Below are 15,540 nucleotides of genomic sequence, written 5' to 3'. Positions count from 1 at the left end.
TGCAGGCCAAAACCGTATTCATTTAATTTTTAAAACTAACAATTGAATTGTCTTATTTTCTAAGTATGAAGAATGGTAGAAATTGTTGAGCTGTAGAACAGTGGCTTGAATCAGCTAAGCTGGGCACGCTGACCTGCCGAAAGATCGCAGGATCCCAGGTTTCACACGAGAGATGTTTGTGCCATGGGGTAGAGAAGCAGTAATGGATCTATCTCATTAAGGCCACTTTATATTTCAGGTTTATTTTTACCTGGAACACTATTCATTCAAGAAGCTAGCTCCACGGGTTATATTTTTAGATAGTCCTGGGCCCAGCTGAGAAAAGGAAAGGCCATCATCTCCTCATAGCTGGCTGGCAGGGACAGAGCAAGGACAACAGTTTCTAAGGGGGGAACTCATCTCCTTACCCCTGTTCTGAAAAGAGCACAACAGAAGTACCATGTTGCGGCTTGCATAGCGTGTAACTCCGCGTCTCAGCGATTTAGCGCACGCTGTTGCTAGCGAAATGCAGCACCGTGGCGTGAATAGCACGCGGGTTGTGTGAGCTAAAGGCACCAGCCACCCTGCGGATCCCCGACTGATAAACGTCAGAGCTGAACGGCTGGTTTTTAATGAGAAGATGGCCCCGCTAGGAGGGTCAGAGCTGCGTTAAGGCTGATGTTGGTCATGCAACAGGCAGTAAAGTGATTTTGCCCTGCAAATGCTACTTCCTGCGTTTTCTTCTTGACTTCATCCCCACAGATGAGATCAGTGGAAAGGAAGATGGGGAGGGAATAGCATGGCGATTGCAAAACATGCTGGGAGAAATGTACTTTTCCATGCATGTCTTGCTTGCTGGACTCCACATTCCTTTTTCCCTGATGACAGTATTATGTGCTGGGTTTTGCTGGTAGCTAGGCAGCTACCCAAAGCAACAAATCCAGGTGCCAATGAAACTTTCCATTGACTGAAGTGGGTTCAAGGGCAGCAGTAACAACTCACAATTCAGTCTCTTCTGAGGCCACAACACAGGGTCCCATACAATATTTTTAACTGCAAATTATTCCAGAATCTCTCTCAAAACGTAATCTGTACTTCATGCTGCGTATCTGTACCAAGGATTTAGAAGGAAAATGGGCTATTAGTACCTAATTTACATTTTGTGTTTTATCCTTCTTGGCAAGTGAAAGCTGTGGTCAATGGTTCGGCCCCAAATGGCCTTTCATTACTCAGGCTGTCCAGACATTCATAACCTTATGAGTCCTTACCAAAGAGGCTCATATTTGTGCCAGAAATATTGAGAGAAGAGAGCGCTCATGTGTGGAATATGCGTAATGTAAGAACTAAATGAAATTCAAGGTAATATGAATCTCTGATAAGCAGATAGAGGTGTTTAATTATTACACATCATTGCATGAATCTCGCACGGTATCTCTTCTTTTTCCTCATAGTCTGCTAGTTTATGTTTATCTATTCAGGCTGAAGAAAAATCTCTGGAAAAGAAACTGCTTGTGTTTTGATTCCCGTATAACCTTCAAAGATAGCATCCTCTTTGAATTCTCCAGTCAAGCCTTCTGAATTCAGTGAGACTACTCACAGGTCAAGGTCCTAAAACATCAGCAGGCAGGACAGAACTGGCCCTGTAACACATAATACATAATAAAGATGCTCCTCCCAATGCCAAACCTTCTGAGTAAGTGTTGCTGTTACTAGTGGGCTGGGTAGTACCATTCATTATCAAGGTTGCCTAATACTGCACATCACAAGATTAAGATTTTGCCAGAGTTATGTAGACTGACATTTTCAATGCTGGATGTTTTCTGTGCTGTATTTTTTCTTCTTTTTCTTTTCTCTTTTTCTTTTTCTTTTTTTTTTTTTTTTTTGAGGCGGGGTAGTGGTGAGTTGGGGGTAAGGTATGGGAATTTTTTTTATTATTGTTATAAGAAACAGGCTGAAAGTGGGAGACAGGATGGGTAAGAAGCACAAAGCAGCAACAGTGGTCCACTGAGGGAATGAGCACGGGTGAATTAACACTGCTATAGTTAATTCCTTTAAATACTCAGGCTAAGTTGGGAGATCGTTTATTCCACTTTTGGGTGAGCTTGGTTACATTGTGTATTGCTGAGGGAGTTCACAAAGTTCAACTGTATTTTGCTGCAACTCATCAACCTGTACATCCTCTTAATCAAGGAGAGGCCACCTCGGGTGCATTTCAGGGAAGGATCCCATCCTGAGGATCTTGGAATGCTTTTCCCTCCAGTGAAAGAAACTAGCAGCTTCAGGCTGAGATGCAGATGTCTCACAAAGGTTGTCCACCTGGAGACCTGTTGCAGAAGGGTTGGTATGCAGTAAATTCAAATCCTGTGTGTACTGCTGCATACTGTCTTGCTGGTGTAGGACAGGTCCTGGGATCAGATGGGTGGGGGATTTGCGCCGCGTTACCTAGAATAGTTGAGACTGAATGTAGAAGTGGAGGAAACTTGCTCATCTTAGGGGAACTGGAATGGAGAGACAGTGATGCTGGAAAGATGGCAAGAAATTAGGGAGGGAAAGTGAAAGGAAAAAAATGGGGAATCGCAGTCCAGAGAGACCCTAGAACTGAGGATGATTAGCTAACACAGATTACAGCTCCGCTCCCAGCAGCACGAGTGGATACAGTGACATCCCTGTTTCAGCTCTGCTGGTATGGGTATCAGTATGAGTGTCAACATGGTGGAGTTTCTGTTTCAAAGAAAACTTAAGAGCGAGCTCAGGAAAAGCTTTAACAAAAGGACATTCTTCAAGTTGCCAAGTCAAAAGTTCCCAGCCTTTTGTGTGAGCTCTTCCTAATGAGCGAGGGCTTCTCTGTGGGTCCACAGCAAATTTTTTTTTCCCTACAGTTTTCCAGTTCTTTAAAAGCTTAGGAAATATTCAAAAATGTGTTAAAATTATGAGCACCTAAAATGGGTTTTGAATTAAGGCTGCCTATGCAGCTTAAATTCATATCTCTGTATATATCACATGCTCAATTTTCTTCCCCAGGAGCCCTAGTGCAGTCAGTTCAAAAGATTAAGTTAGTCTGGGGATGAAACTGGGTTGTCTAATAAAGGAGGGTAGAATGACTGACTCATTTCATGAGGTGAAAGGTGTGTGATAAATTTAAATAGGGATTTGCAGCATCAAAGGAAATGGTCTCATGGCCAAAGTAACTGAATAGCCCACTGGGGAACTGGACAAGGATAGGTCTTATGTGATGACAGGCAAGTCACTTCAAATGAGTTTTTCACAGTTGGCCTCTAATTGTACATTTTTCTTTTTCTGAGTAGCTGCCTTGAGATTTTTGGGTCTCAGTACTAACACCTGCAACCGAAGCAAATGGCAGGTTGGCTTTGAACAGAGAGAATAGTATCTAAAGTTAAATACACAGAAAATCAAGTTGCACCAATCAGTGGATACTTTTTACCTTAATCTTCATACGTTTAAGTTCCCCATCGGTAAAACTGGACTCTCTGTCTCCCAGAGGTGATGTGAAAATAGATCTGTGAATACATGTGAAGTATTCAAAGGCTACAGTGGAGAATGCCACAGAAAGGTCCACAGGGAAATTAATCACTCTGTCTTCAGAGCAGGTCTGACTGGTGTGCAGTGAATAAAGTCTAAGGCCACACATTGAACTGGAGGAGAAAACTAAATACTGAATAGCTGCTCATTAAGTAAGCACTGTCCGTTCTGTGCGTTGAATGAGGCAAAGGTCCTGTGGGAAAAACAGTTTGCAGTGATGTAATTAAAGACTGTACTAGAACGCCTGCACAGTGAGGAATGGCATTCAGACTACAGGGGCAACTGTACTTTAAGTTTACCCTAGGTTTTGAGGCTTAACTTTGCAACCTCAGTCACGTTCCTTCATTAATTTTGGGTGGGTCAATGTAACGCTACAGCTGAATTCTTCCTTGTAAAGTATTATGTCTTATAAAAAAAAATAATTCTAATCAAAAGTCATGCATTGCTTCCTGTTTGTTTCCCATGCTGCTGCGGGTAATTGCTGCTTTCCTGCGGGTGGAATGAAGACTGTTGAAGTCCAATGGCCTCAACCATGGGCTGCTTATTCAAGGTGGTGTAAGCAGCAGGGATTTCCTTGTCCCTGGCTAGAGACCTGCATACTTTACCTCTTCCATGCAAGTAGGATGAAATTAATCAGTGTTGGTTTTCTTAGCAAGCAATGAAATTTCAACCGCTGCAATGTCGGAGGAGGAAGACTCCTCAAAGGGGACCAGGAGAAAATGCATGAATGAGAAGTTCTTGCCAAGACTTGAACACTACACTTGAGTGTGTCTGAAATGTTGGGCGCAGAGAGTAAATAAGCCGCATGACAGGTCTAGCCTAAATACCCAGCACTTCTATGGCAAGTAGCCCATACTTTCACCAAGTTTGGCATCACGATGAAGATAATATTTTTGCAAGGATGAACTGCACTCAAACAATGTCTCTAATGTTTCAGTGTCGTTGCAAGCATCCTTTCCTTTCAGATCAGCAATGTGGCTCTTCTTTTCCATCCCTTTTTTCCCTTTTCCTTTTGTAGAAGTACATTTTATGTGTCTGCTAAAGAGGGAATCCCTGTCTTCTGTGCAATTCCTGGGCTCACCGGAGAACAGTGCACATCAGTCCTGGGAATGCAGGTGGTTAATCTTTAGCTAATACTCCTCCAGCCTAGCTCACTGTATTCAGTTCCCATATCTTACTCTCATGGGAGAATCTACGTATCTCTATGGCAGTCTTGACTTCCATATTTTGTGAACTCCTCCCAGCAACACTGCAGTCACTAATGAAGCAATAGGAACACTCTAGCTGTACGGATGGGCCACAGCATATTGCTGCTGAAGTGACAGCTTGCTTTAAACATCTGAGCACCAAAAAGCCACATACAGCATCCACCCTCTCCATTCTGGAGGTCAGTATGAAGGTACAAGCACAAGACACTACTCTTTCTGGTGGTTGAATTAGGAGGGCAACCAGAATCTAAGTGGCAGTCCCATAAGTGATCCTTTTCCCCAGGAAAAGGGTCCTCAGAGCACTTTGTCTCTAAGCGTCACTTCACATTTATTGACATAGAGCTGATGCTTCACACAGAGGGAAGGTAATGTCACCCAACTGATAAAAGGCAGCATGAGCTCTTGCAGAGTTCCCACAGGTGGAAATATGCCCATTCTTATTTCTGCCCTGGTCCCCCCCCCACCTCCCTATACATTCTTGACCAGAATAACTTGGGAACAGGGTTCTCAAAGGACTAATGACATCTAGTTGTGATGCTGCTTTTACCTCACCAGTGCTATTCCTTGCCATGTGTCGGTCTGGTATAGGAGGTTATGAGATAACCAGAGATTAATAAAGTGGGTTTTTTAATACCCTTATTTTATCAAGCAGTGTGTGCAGACCTCCTGTTGCTATCTTTCAGTGAAGCAATGTCTGAGTGGGTCAGAACTTGGCTGGAGGAGTGCTGGAGAGCAATTTGGACATGCATGAGGAGCTCAGTTATGAATGTAGTTCTTCAGATTGGACATGTAGTGCAAAGGCTTGTTGCAGTATCACCTTTCAAGTGAGAAGTAAAATGTCTACATTTGTTTTCAGCATCTAAATACCATAGCAGTAACTATGAGGTAGGGAACCCTAGCTGAAGTTCTGTTTAATTTTGTCTTCTGTCTGCTGAAATTCTTTCAGTAGCTTTGGGGGTGATAGTCTGGGCTTCTTGTTTTGCAAATCTGAACACCATTATTTTGTGCTGCTGAACATTTGCAGTTGTATGTTGAAATTTAGGGAACAAAGTATTACGGGGGAAAAGCACTTTATAAGGTCAAGTCATTATTCATATTACAGTGTGAAACTAAACCAAGAAATGACAGAAAAAATTAAACGAGATAAACTGAAAAAATAAAAATATTAGAATAAACAGATTACAAAAGTTCTCAGTTTCCCTATGACAACCCAATTTTCATAAGAATGAAGAGGAAGTTCTCCCTACAATTGCTTTTTTTTTTTAATAGACCTGAGTAAAACTGGTTATGATTCTTGTATCTGGACACCAGCTGCCACAGTCTCTGCATCCATCTTAATAATTTGGTACAAAGAAGACCTTAGTACTGCAGACTTCTGTCAGGAAGGAAAAAAAAAATATTTTCCGTTGGCAATCCCCCTCTTGCACAAGTTCCTTTTAGTGTATTTGGGGTTTCTAAATGACTTTAAAATCTCTTTTCCACTATTCATATCCATTTTACTCAGCAGCTCAGATCCTTCGTGCCTACTCAGAGGGGGCTGTCACTCAGCAGGCAGTCATATCAACCTGTGAATACAAACCAAGCCAAAGTCTTGGCTTAGACTCAAAATAATAATACAGTTACAAGTCGACCACTTGTACTTGGGCAAATGATCCAGTTAAGTGGTAATTTAGCGGTGTTGTCGAAGGTCAGTGATACCCTTTAAAATTACTGAGGGTCAGTTATTTCTTTCCAGTGTATTATTGTCTCTTATTATTTAAGTTGATGATTGAGTTTATTTTGAAATTTTTTTAAAGGTTGGGATTTACAAACACTTAGAAAAATAATTTGCAAGTGTCAGGTTGTGGAGTTTTGTGGTACTTGAAGTTTGGGGTTTGCAAACATCAGGAGCAAAATGGCAAGGAAAAATGAATTTAGCAATGAAGTAACAACTAATAGCAACTAGTATTTTGTTCAAAGAATCACTAATGGAATGTCTGAGATGTTTAGAACTTGCAGTGACTATTGGATGGCATGCAGAGTTAGTAATCCCCGTGAATAGTTTTATTATGTGCCTGTCAGCAACGTATGCTGCTTAAATACGCATTCATGGAGTGACCGTGCTGGTGGCTGTATGCATTCTGCCATTTTATTGACCTGGTAAAAGTCATCGTGACGGCTGCTTCAGTTTCTACTCAGGCTAGTTTAGAAGTCAAAGAGTAGTTTTGCAGAAGCCTTTTCGTCTTAAGAAAGTGATTCACAAGATGTCTCCTTTAGTTTCCTGGAATCGAGATGTTTATTTTGTGCTATGTACAACAGCAACAGTTCTGTAGATTTCATAACCTTAAACATTCAAATTACAACTTTTACTGAAATTTTCTTTCAGCACGTATTACTCAGAATATCTCCAGGCAGGAGTCTAAATAACAGCACTAGACAGAAAATCAGTTTGGTGTTTCACTTAAAATCTTGAAGACTGGACATAAAAGTCCCAAATAAAAAAAATCTCAGTGGCTACCTTCCTTGAAGACATATCATCCAGTTCTGTCATCCTGATCCAAAGCAGAACAAAATGAGAACAATCAAGTGTTTGTTCCCCGAATTTCCCAGGGCGCTTCTGAGGTGAGCTTTCATATTTCTTTGAGGGATTTTTTTCCATTCCTCTGGCCTTGCCACAGAGACATTGTTGAAAGTCATTTAAGAAGATAAAGACCAACTCCTTTTCTAGTTGGGGTGGTGGTCACGATTATGGGGTGGGCAGCCCTTCCCCTGAGGCTGCAGAACAAGCACCACATTCAAGAGCTGGGAAATGTTGGTGATGGTGCATCTTCTGTGATTAATGTGAAGTAGTTTGGAAGTCCACCATGCCCTGAACAGCTTTGTGACCAGCCATAAAGGCAACAGATCAAACACTGTTCTTAGGAACCCTCATCAAAGGCATTGATCCAGGGGAATGGACTTTTCAAGTGTAGTTTATGGGAATGATAGCCAGCTTACCGCTAGTCCTTTGAATTTTTTAACCAGAAGTATAACATACCTGTCCGTCCGTCTGTCTCCTTGCTCTTTTTGCCTTTTTGTTCCCTTTCTATGCACTGTTATTCTAACTGGTAGCCAAATGCAAAAGAAGGGATGTGTTTAAGAAAATGTTACCTGATAATTTCAGTTAAAAAAGAGATGTAAAAGTGTCCCCGTTGCACATGCACGATCCCAATTTCATGACATTTAATCGTGGTGCATGCATTTCCACTGCCATGCTGATGTTGACGGTGCAGCTGAGAGACAGACTGAGTGTTTTATTCATGTGAATTGTGCTTGACAGAGGTGGGAAAAGTGGGCTTGATCAAAGACCCACTGGGATTGATGGGAATCTTTCCATCCATTTCAGCAGGCTTAAAGATTGCCTTCGTATTTGTAACAAGTATTTGTCATCCTCCCCTGCACCCTGTACTTCACACAATATATATTTTTGCTTCTGTGATTTAAAGAGGCTCAAACATTAATGGCAAGCTCCATCTTCTCAAGTTAAACGTACTCTTTGACTCTGCAGTATCTGCAGTCTGCTTTTGAATTCGGGGCTTGGGCAGTGACCCATGGTGGAAAGGATGGAGTTGCCTGAATGAGCAACTTCTAGAAGGTACCAGAAGTGTTGGAGGAGGGCTGGAATAACTCAGCAGAGTAACTCAGATTTTGTTAGGATGCAAATTTGTCTTCCGCTGGCGAACAGCCTAGTCTTAGGACAGAGCATTTGCTCTTCGCTGTTTGACTGTGCTCCTGGCACAAGGCTGGGCGACCAAATGTCTCCCCTGAGACAGCTGAGGGTCCCTCCCCAGGCTCTGGACCCCACTCATGTTTTTCTGTGTGGTAGCTACATTGAGCTCACAGGATCTTGTTTGATCCTCCTGCTGCTGCTACAAAAAGGGTGGGTGGGTCGTTATCCCTCCTGCCAAAATCTTTGTCCAAAATCAACAAAGCCACATACGCATTCTGGTTCAAGTACTCGTGCAAACATATTTATGCAACGGTTTGTGGGATTTGACTTTCAAATAAAATTCCATGAGCAAAGCTTCAATACCGCTGCTTTCAGAAAACAAATGAGAAGATCCATATATATCACCAAAGTGTATTTAACTGTGAATTTGTTAGAAAATTCTCCAAACATTTTTTCCGTATTGGTCCAACTCTAAGGTTTGGACTGTTTCCATCTTCGGCGTAATGCTGCTGTGATGTGTGGAGTTTATCCCTGTAGCCTAATACCATGAAAAGAGTGGAAATAAGGAAAGCTATACAAAGCAAACAATGTCTGCATCTGAATAATTACATGAGATGTTCGGTGATCAGGAGATTAAATTTTGTTTGTTTTAAAAAAGACAGCTGACAAGCAGAGAAGATTAAGTTGGCAGGACTTAAAATCAGCTTGGATAATTCTATTGGCTCAAGTAAGCTTGATTGCATTTGTATTTTTAATTAATTAAACTTGGACGGCCGGTGCCAAAGCAATGCTCGCTGTAACAGCACAGATGAGGGTCTCCAAGTTTTTTGTAGAAAATCCTAAATTCAAGGGGAAAAAATCAACCAAGGCCAAAAAATGTGTTCTTCCCTGGGGCTTCATATGTAAGGTCTAGAGCTTTCTACAGCACAAAAGTGTTGCTTTTAACTGCAGACCAGGACGAGCTGCTGTTTGAAATAAGGAATCTATCAAGCCATTATCCTGTCATAAGTTGTAACAATTTCCATATTTTATGAAAAATAAAAATAAAAAAACCCCGATGAAATATTTATTGTTAGAAGGAGTGTGCTTTTGCCACCAGCAAGAGAACGTCATCACAGCCCTTGGCTTCAGGGTTTCTGTCCTGCACCTGCGCAGCTCTGGCCCTGCCAAGATAAATACTCTCCAAGACAGGGGCTACGTCGTCATTTTTAATCTCTGTGAAGTGCCAGGTGAAGTTATGGAGCAGTATAGCGGTTAATGTATAAAAAGACTCTGCTGTGCTCTCTTGGACTACATTTCCGCTCCGGGAGTTTGCATTGCAAGTAAATAGCAAGGAGCCACAGGGCTATCCAGTAGCACTCTGGGCTCACACACTTTAATATCCTTATTCTGGCCACGCTGCTTTAGGGTAAGGCAGTGCTGTTAGCCCCATTTTATAAATACAGTGTGCCACTGAGGTCTGCAGGACGCAGAGTACCGGTTGTACTGGTAACTGAATTCCAGCAGGAGCCTAGATGCTTGTGTTAGGCTTTTATAATGTGACTGACTGCCACAGTTCCTGGGAATTTTTGAATGAACTGAAATGAGGCATTTTTATTCCTGCCTTGTATTCTCTAACCGTCTGACTTGCCTCACTTTTTAAATGCACTGCTGAGGACAGGGGAAACGGAGTGTCCTCAGCATCTCAACAACAGGTTTTTATCTTAAAACAAACCCCAGAAAACAACAGGCAATCAAACCAAACAATCCCCAAACCACAGAAAAAACAGCAATAAGGATGAGAAACTTCCCTTCTGATGCTTCCTCCCATTCCTTCAGCATTCCTCAGTAGTCGCCGTGAAAAGGAGATCCCTCGCTACCTTACTGCACATGTACTTGACCAAGTTCTACAGTTTGTAAGCAGCAACACCCATGTTTCTGCATCAGAAATGGGTCCATAATTTCCATTTCTCACAGAAACCTGTTATGTTTTTCACTGCAAATACATGGGTTCCTCGCAATGTTTGTGCAGTTCTGCCTGGCCGTGACATCTCTAGTACTAAAGGCCATCAAAAACTCAGAAGGTAATAAGTGGGTCTGCAGAAGCGTTACCATCGCCAATCTCAGGGTCTTGCTTTTGAATGCAAGGATTATCTTTTTCTATTGAAACATATTTATTAGAGATGGAAAACCATCTTTTGTAGAATGCAAGAGCTAATGTTCCAGCTTTCCAGATTATTCTGAAATACAAGAGCAACACAGACACTGTTAATAATGCAATCAAAGCAATTTAAATCCTTTTAAAGCATCCACAAAGGATCCTTTGATAAGATGCAACTTCCATCAGCCTCAAAGACTAGGCAGTTTAGTATGTACTGTTTATTAAGTTTATACATAGACAGTGGTAATTCCACTTTTAGCTGGAGAAGAGCAGCAGTAAATTCTAAGACATAGTCATAAGCACTGGTGTTAGACTTACTGGTTTTAAATGAAAAAATGTATTTATATTAATACAGCTCTAAATGGGGTTATTCAGTGTTTAAAGATGCAATTTGTTTTCCAAGACACAAAACAGTCCTGTAAACTTCAGAGGCTTTGGTCTTCTTTTTTTAACAAAAAGAGGGAAATTACTACAAGTGTGTATGATGGGCTGTGAGTCTGTTTAGTTCAGTCGTGCAGCATATTTTTTTAATCATGCTTTTAGTTTGTGCTTTTGTCCTCCTTTTCATTGTGTGCCCCTGTAAGAGAGCTTACATGTAGAAAGCAGAGATGGGCAAAAAAACAGAAGTGGTTTTAGGTTTGGGCTGGGATGGTTAGGATCTCTTTTTAGCAGCATCCTCCCTGAGTTTGAATGAGGAGGGAGACGTGTGATTTTGGGACAACTCTAGCTGAAGTTTCCATCCATCCCAGGGCTGGTGGGAATCATTCTGACAGGCCTCAGCCCCTTGGAAATACAGAGTTTTACTTTTGGCGTGCCAACATGCCAAACCTTATGAACTGACTGCTAGCCCCTTCTGACTGCTCCCTATCATCCAGCGTGAGCATCAGGACTGAGGGTGTCCTTGTATTTGAATGCTTTCTTGCATGTACTTGGTGGGCTTTTTGCTGTTCTGGATTAAAGCAGGCTAGAGGAAGAGAACAGCAAACAAATAACAGACCTGGAACAACAGCTGTTTGAAAGATTTTGATTCACCTTACAAAAAATTTGGGAAGATGGGTTCTCGTCTTGGGTCATTGAGCATGAGCAGGAAAAAAACAATTAGTTCTCCCTACGTCCACTTTGGGGTTTCCAGGTGTTAAGGAAGGTGAGGGGGTTGGATTGGCTTTTTTTGTTGTTTGGTTTTGGGCTTATTTGTGCGGGTTTTTTAGGCAGCAGAATTACATTGCATTTGGATCTTACTCAGTTTTAATCCAGGCTGATTTAATGCCAAGGAGAGCAGGGATCCAGAGGCCAAGTCCAAATTTTCCCATGCAGTAGCATGGTGCATGTCTTCTGGGTGATGTTCCATGCATTTCTTTGAAATAATCTTCTCTTGGGATGTAGTATGCTGGAAAATAAAATGCTACTTAATGGATGGTACGTAAGTGCAATCACTGGCCACACCAGTAAAAAAAGCCAAAATGATGTTCATGCCTTTTGTAGACTTGAAAAGTGAGATTTAAACTGGCCTCATCCTGCCCCAGACATCTACAGGAGGGAGGGAGCCTCACCAGCTGATGACAGGTGCTGGATTAGCAGCCCTACAGAACAAGGGCTTCTGCCCAGAAACAGAAGTACAACTTCCCATAGCAGTCTCACTTAGACACCTGCAGTTTGTACTGGATCAAACAGTATCAGAAAAGACTGGTTTGCAGCCAACAGTCAGCACCCGGTTTTGTAGGTCACCACCAACCCATCAAACCCCACTGGTATATTGCAAATGTGAGCAAGGAGGGCGGACCTGGTCTCTCTGCAGACCACTGTCTCTCCAAAATTGCTAAGGTGGTATTTTAAGCAGAAAAAAAATTGCTACGTATTTATATGGGAAAATAAGATGAAAAAAATTCACAAGGCACAGAGGGGTTTTTATCTAATTGAAATAGTAGACTTTTTTTCCCTTTTACTTGAAAGTCAGAGATGTTATCGTCAGCAGCTTTCTTTATTACCTTGGTTTGTGTTTCTCACTTCCTCAATGGCATATTTTGATCAGTATGAAATTTTATTAATAGGACTATTTTTTCTAGGCATGTGCTTTCATCTTTTCAGAACCTTAGCAAACAAATCTGAAACCAGAACAAATCTAGCCATAGACTTTGAATGGTGATGGTGTTATCTGTACGCAGGTGTAACTATTTTGGTATGTTCTGTGTGCTGGGTGCTCTTTAAAATAGTATTTCAATACATAAGCTAAGAAGTAAAGGGAAAAATGAGTCAGTAGAACTTGAAATAAATGTTGTTTATCTTTATTTATTTTATGAATGTTTATGATGGCATTTTATGTAATACCTGTTTCTGTATTAGTCTGTATTGTTGCTCTGTTAGGAAGAGAAAGAATTCACTTGCTGGTTCACATTATTTGCCAGTGATATTTCCTAAATAAAGACTTTAGTGTCAGTGAGAAGTGGCTGCTTTCCTAGGGCTTTGACCCACCCAGCTTTTCACCCCCATTTTGGGTGACTTTGCAGGTGTTAAACAGGATTGCACCGAAGCAGGAGCGTCTGGCTACCAAAGATATCACTCTCAGAGCTGTTTTAGTTACACTTCATCATCATAAGCATATGGTTTCACTTCCAAGTGTTTAACATTTCCATTTCCTCAGGAAATCATTCTTTCTATTTTTTAAACTTTTCAAACTGGATGGATATTTTTACTGGCAGGCAGGCTGGGAGCGACACGACGATTAGCCCCAGCCCAGGGAGCCCCTGGCTGTGGTACCCGCCTGGCTCTCCATCCCCTCCCCTCGCACAGCAGCTCCTGAGCCTGGCTTGGGGTGCTTCAGCCAGGTCCCCGGGGCGCAGCATGCTGTTAAAACACTTCTGCTTTCCTTACTATAATAAAACTAGCCACTCCTTGTTTCTGCCTTAGCTGAGAGAGGTGTTTTTCTTTCTTAGTCCACTCCAGGACCCATGCATCCCAAGAATTAGTTGAGAGCAGACTCCTTTAGCTGACTTAGTGAGGCCAATGGCAAGATCAGGGCCTAAGAAAATATTTTATGTCACCTGCAGGGAATGAAAGCGGTTGCGTCATGTATTTATTGTCCATATTGGCATATCCAGCACTGAAATGAACATGACCGAGGAGTGGCTGGCTCCAGGGGACTGCTCTGGATCTTGTGTTTTCAGAGATTATTTCTGGTATTTCCTTTTTCCTCATTATGAGCGGTCACCCTCCTCATGTGTTGGCCAAGCTATGTACTGTAGGAGCAAGTCTGTGCTCATGCCTTCTTTACGTTCCATTTCTGCACATATGTAATAATGTTTGGATGCTTTTTTTCTTTTCCTGCTATGCTGTAAAGTACATTATTGAATGTGCGATTTACATGCTTATTTAGCTGATATCACTAGCCCTTTTGTTAGAAAAGCATCCTCTGCTACAGTGAGTGTCACTGTGTCATAACAACTTTGATAAACTAACTGCGTTTTGTACAGCAAGCGTTGTCACCGTGTGTCAAGTCGCGTTGTACAAGACAAAATATAGGGCAAACTAGCTGATGAATGTATTTGTTCCTTTGTGGTTTATTCTGTTACAAATTCAGACAGTCGCATTTTTTGCACTGCTTGTTTAACAAGAGTAAGCTTGCTGTTGGTTTGGGCTTCTGGGGGGACCGAGTCCCGCCATCAGGCAGGCTGTGTGCTACTGATATTCAGGGTGTATGTTTTATTCATACCCTCGGAAGAGTTACTTAGCCAAGGTAGCAGAAAACAGCATCAGACAGATGTAGTTCAACCTCCAGAGCTCCCAGGAGAGCTCACCTGAGCTGCTCGGCCTCTGGCTTTGTGCCAGCCTCTGGGACATTGTGAGCTGCTGTTTTAATCCACTCAGGCTCTTTCCTAACTCCTTTGCTTATCTGAGCGCTGTGTGTGCCTGCACATCCCTTCAGCAATTACCTTCTCACTAAAAAAGCGACTTCGTCAAGCAGCACAAGCTTGTACTGCTCGCAAGGACACCCTGAGACTGCTCAGCATCTGAGCCAGCTCACTGCCTTTCTCACCATATGTGTCCATGTTGTAATGTTCCACGCTGGAGGCTCCAGCTCCTGCAAACAAACCAGTGCCACGAGCTCGCCGCTGATGGATAGACTGGAGGTCAAGTTAGGATGTGCACAGTGATTTTGATGCAGTTTTATTTGCTAGAGGGTATGAAAGGATTGCAGTCTTCTGGACGGATTGAGTGATATCCTTATCCAAATGCCAGCCACCACAAAATGGTGCTGGTGCATTGTTCCAGACTGCTTCGGAAGGCTGGACCAGAGTAGGGCCATACTGAATTAAAAGCACAGTCCAGTCAGCCCCAACCTGTGTCTCCAGCAACCACCCTGTAGGTGCTTCAAGGGCCAGTTCCTGAAGTACAGCCATCCCTGCTCACGGGCACAGCACTGGGCAAGCACCCTCCTTCCTCTTACAAGAGGCAGCCTTGGGTGCTCCTGCCCACCTGCCACCCAGCAACAGGTCAGCAAGTCAAACATCTCATACAGCATTCCCTGTTCAGGAGGGATGTCCTGGTTTTGGAGAACATGGTCCCCAGGGTGCGACCTGTGATGAGCGAGCCCTTCAGCTGGGTGCCTCCATGGCAAAGGTGAGCTCCATCACAGCCGTGTGCCTGCAGGTGTTCTCCTTGGGGGGGATGGAGCCAAAGGGTGCCAGGGGCCAAAGCAAAGGGGGAATAAAAGGCATTGCAGCAGTGACTCCAGGCCTGAGAGAGAAGTAACCAAGGCACTGACAACTTGTGTGGGTTTCTTATGTCTGTTTGCAGTGCTATGTTATGTGTTTAGAAGCTGGTTGTTTCCATAATAACAGCAAGTGCCATATGGCAGCGAGGAGGGTGGTGAGAGGAACGCTCGAGGAAACACAGTATGTTGTTTGACATGTGTGTGCTTCTAGAGGAATAATGTATCTCAAGCAAGTACTGCCGCTCCAAACAGGCTAGGGGATTTGCTGCTCTCACCA

At 42.7% G+C, this 15,540-nt stretch overlaps 1 protein-coding gene across 5 annotated transcripts in view; it reads left to right on the top strand.

The window, feature by feature from the left end:
* GRK5 (G protein-coupled receptor kinase 5) overlaps positions 1-15,540 on the top strand; it is a 169,555-nt gene that overhangs the window by 89,528 nt on the left and 64,487 nt on the right. The gene's annotated exons all lie outside the window — the stretch shown is intronic.

Source organism: Falco naumanni, chromosome 9 (genome assembly GCF_017639655.2).
Source record: "Falco naumanni isolate bFalNau1 chromosome 9, bFalNau1.pat, whole genome shotgun sequence".
Classification (NCBI taxonomy): Eukaryota; Metazoa; Chordata; class Aves; order Falconiformes; family Falconidae; genus Falco; species Falco naumanni.
The sequence above is the reverse complement of the archived record's forward strand: the minus strand, read 5'-3'. Positions and strand labels throughout refer to the sequence as shown.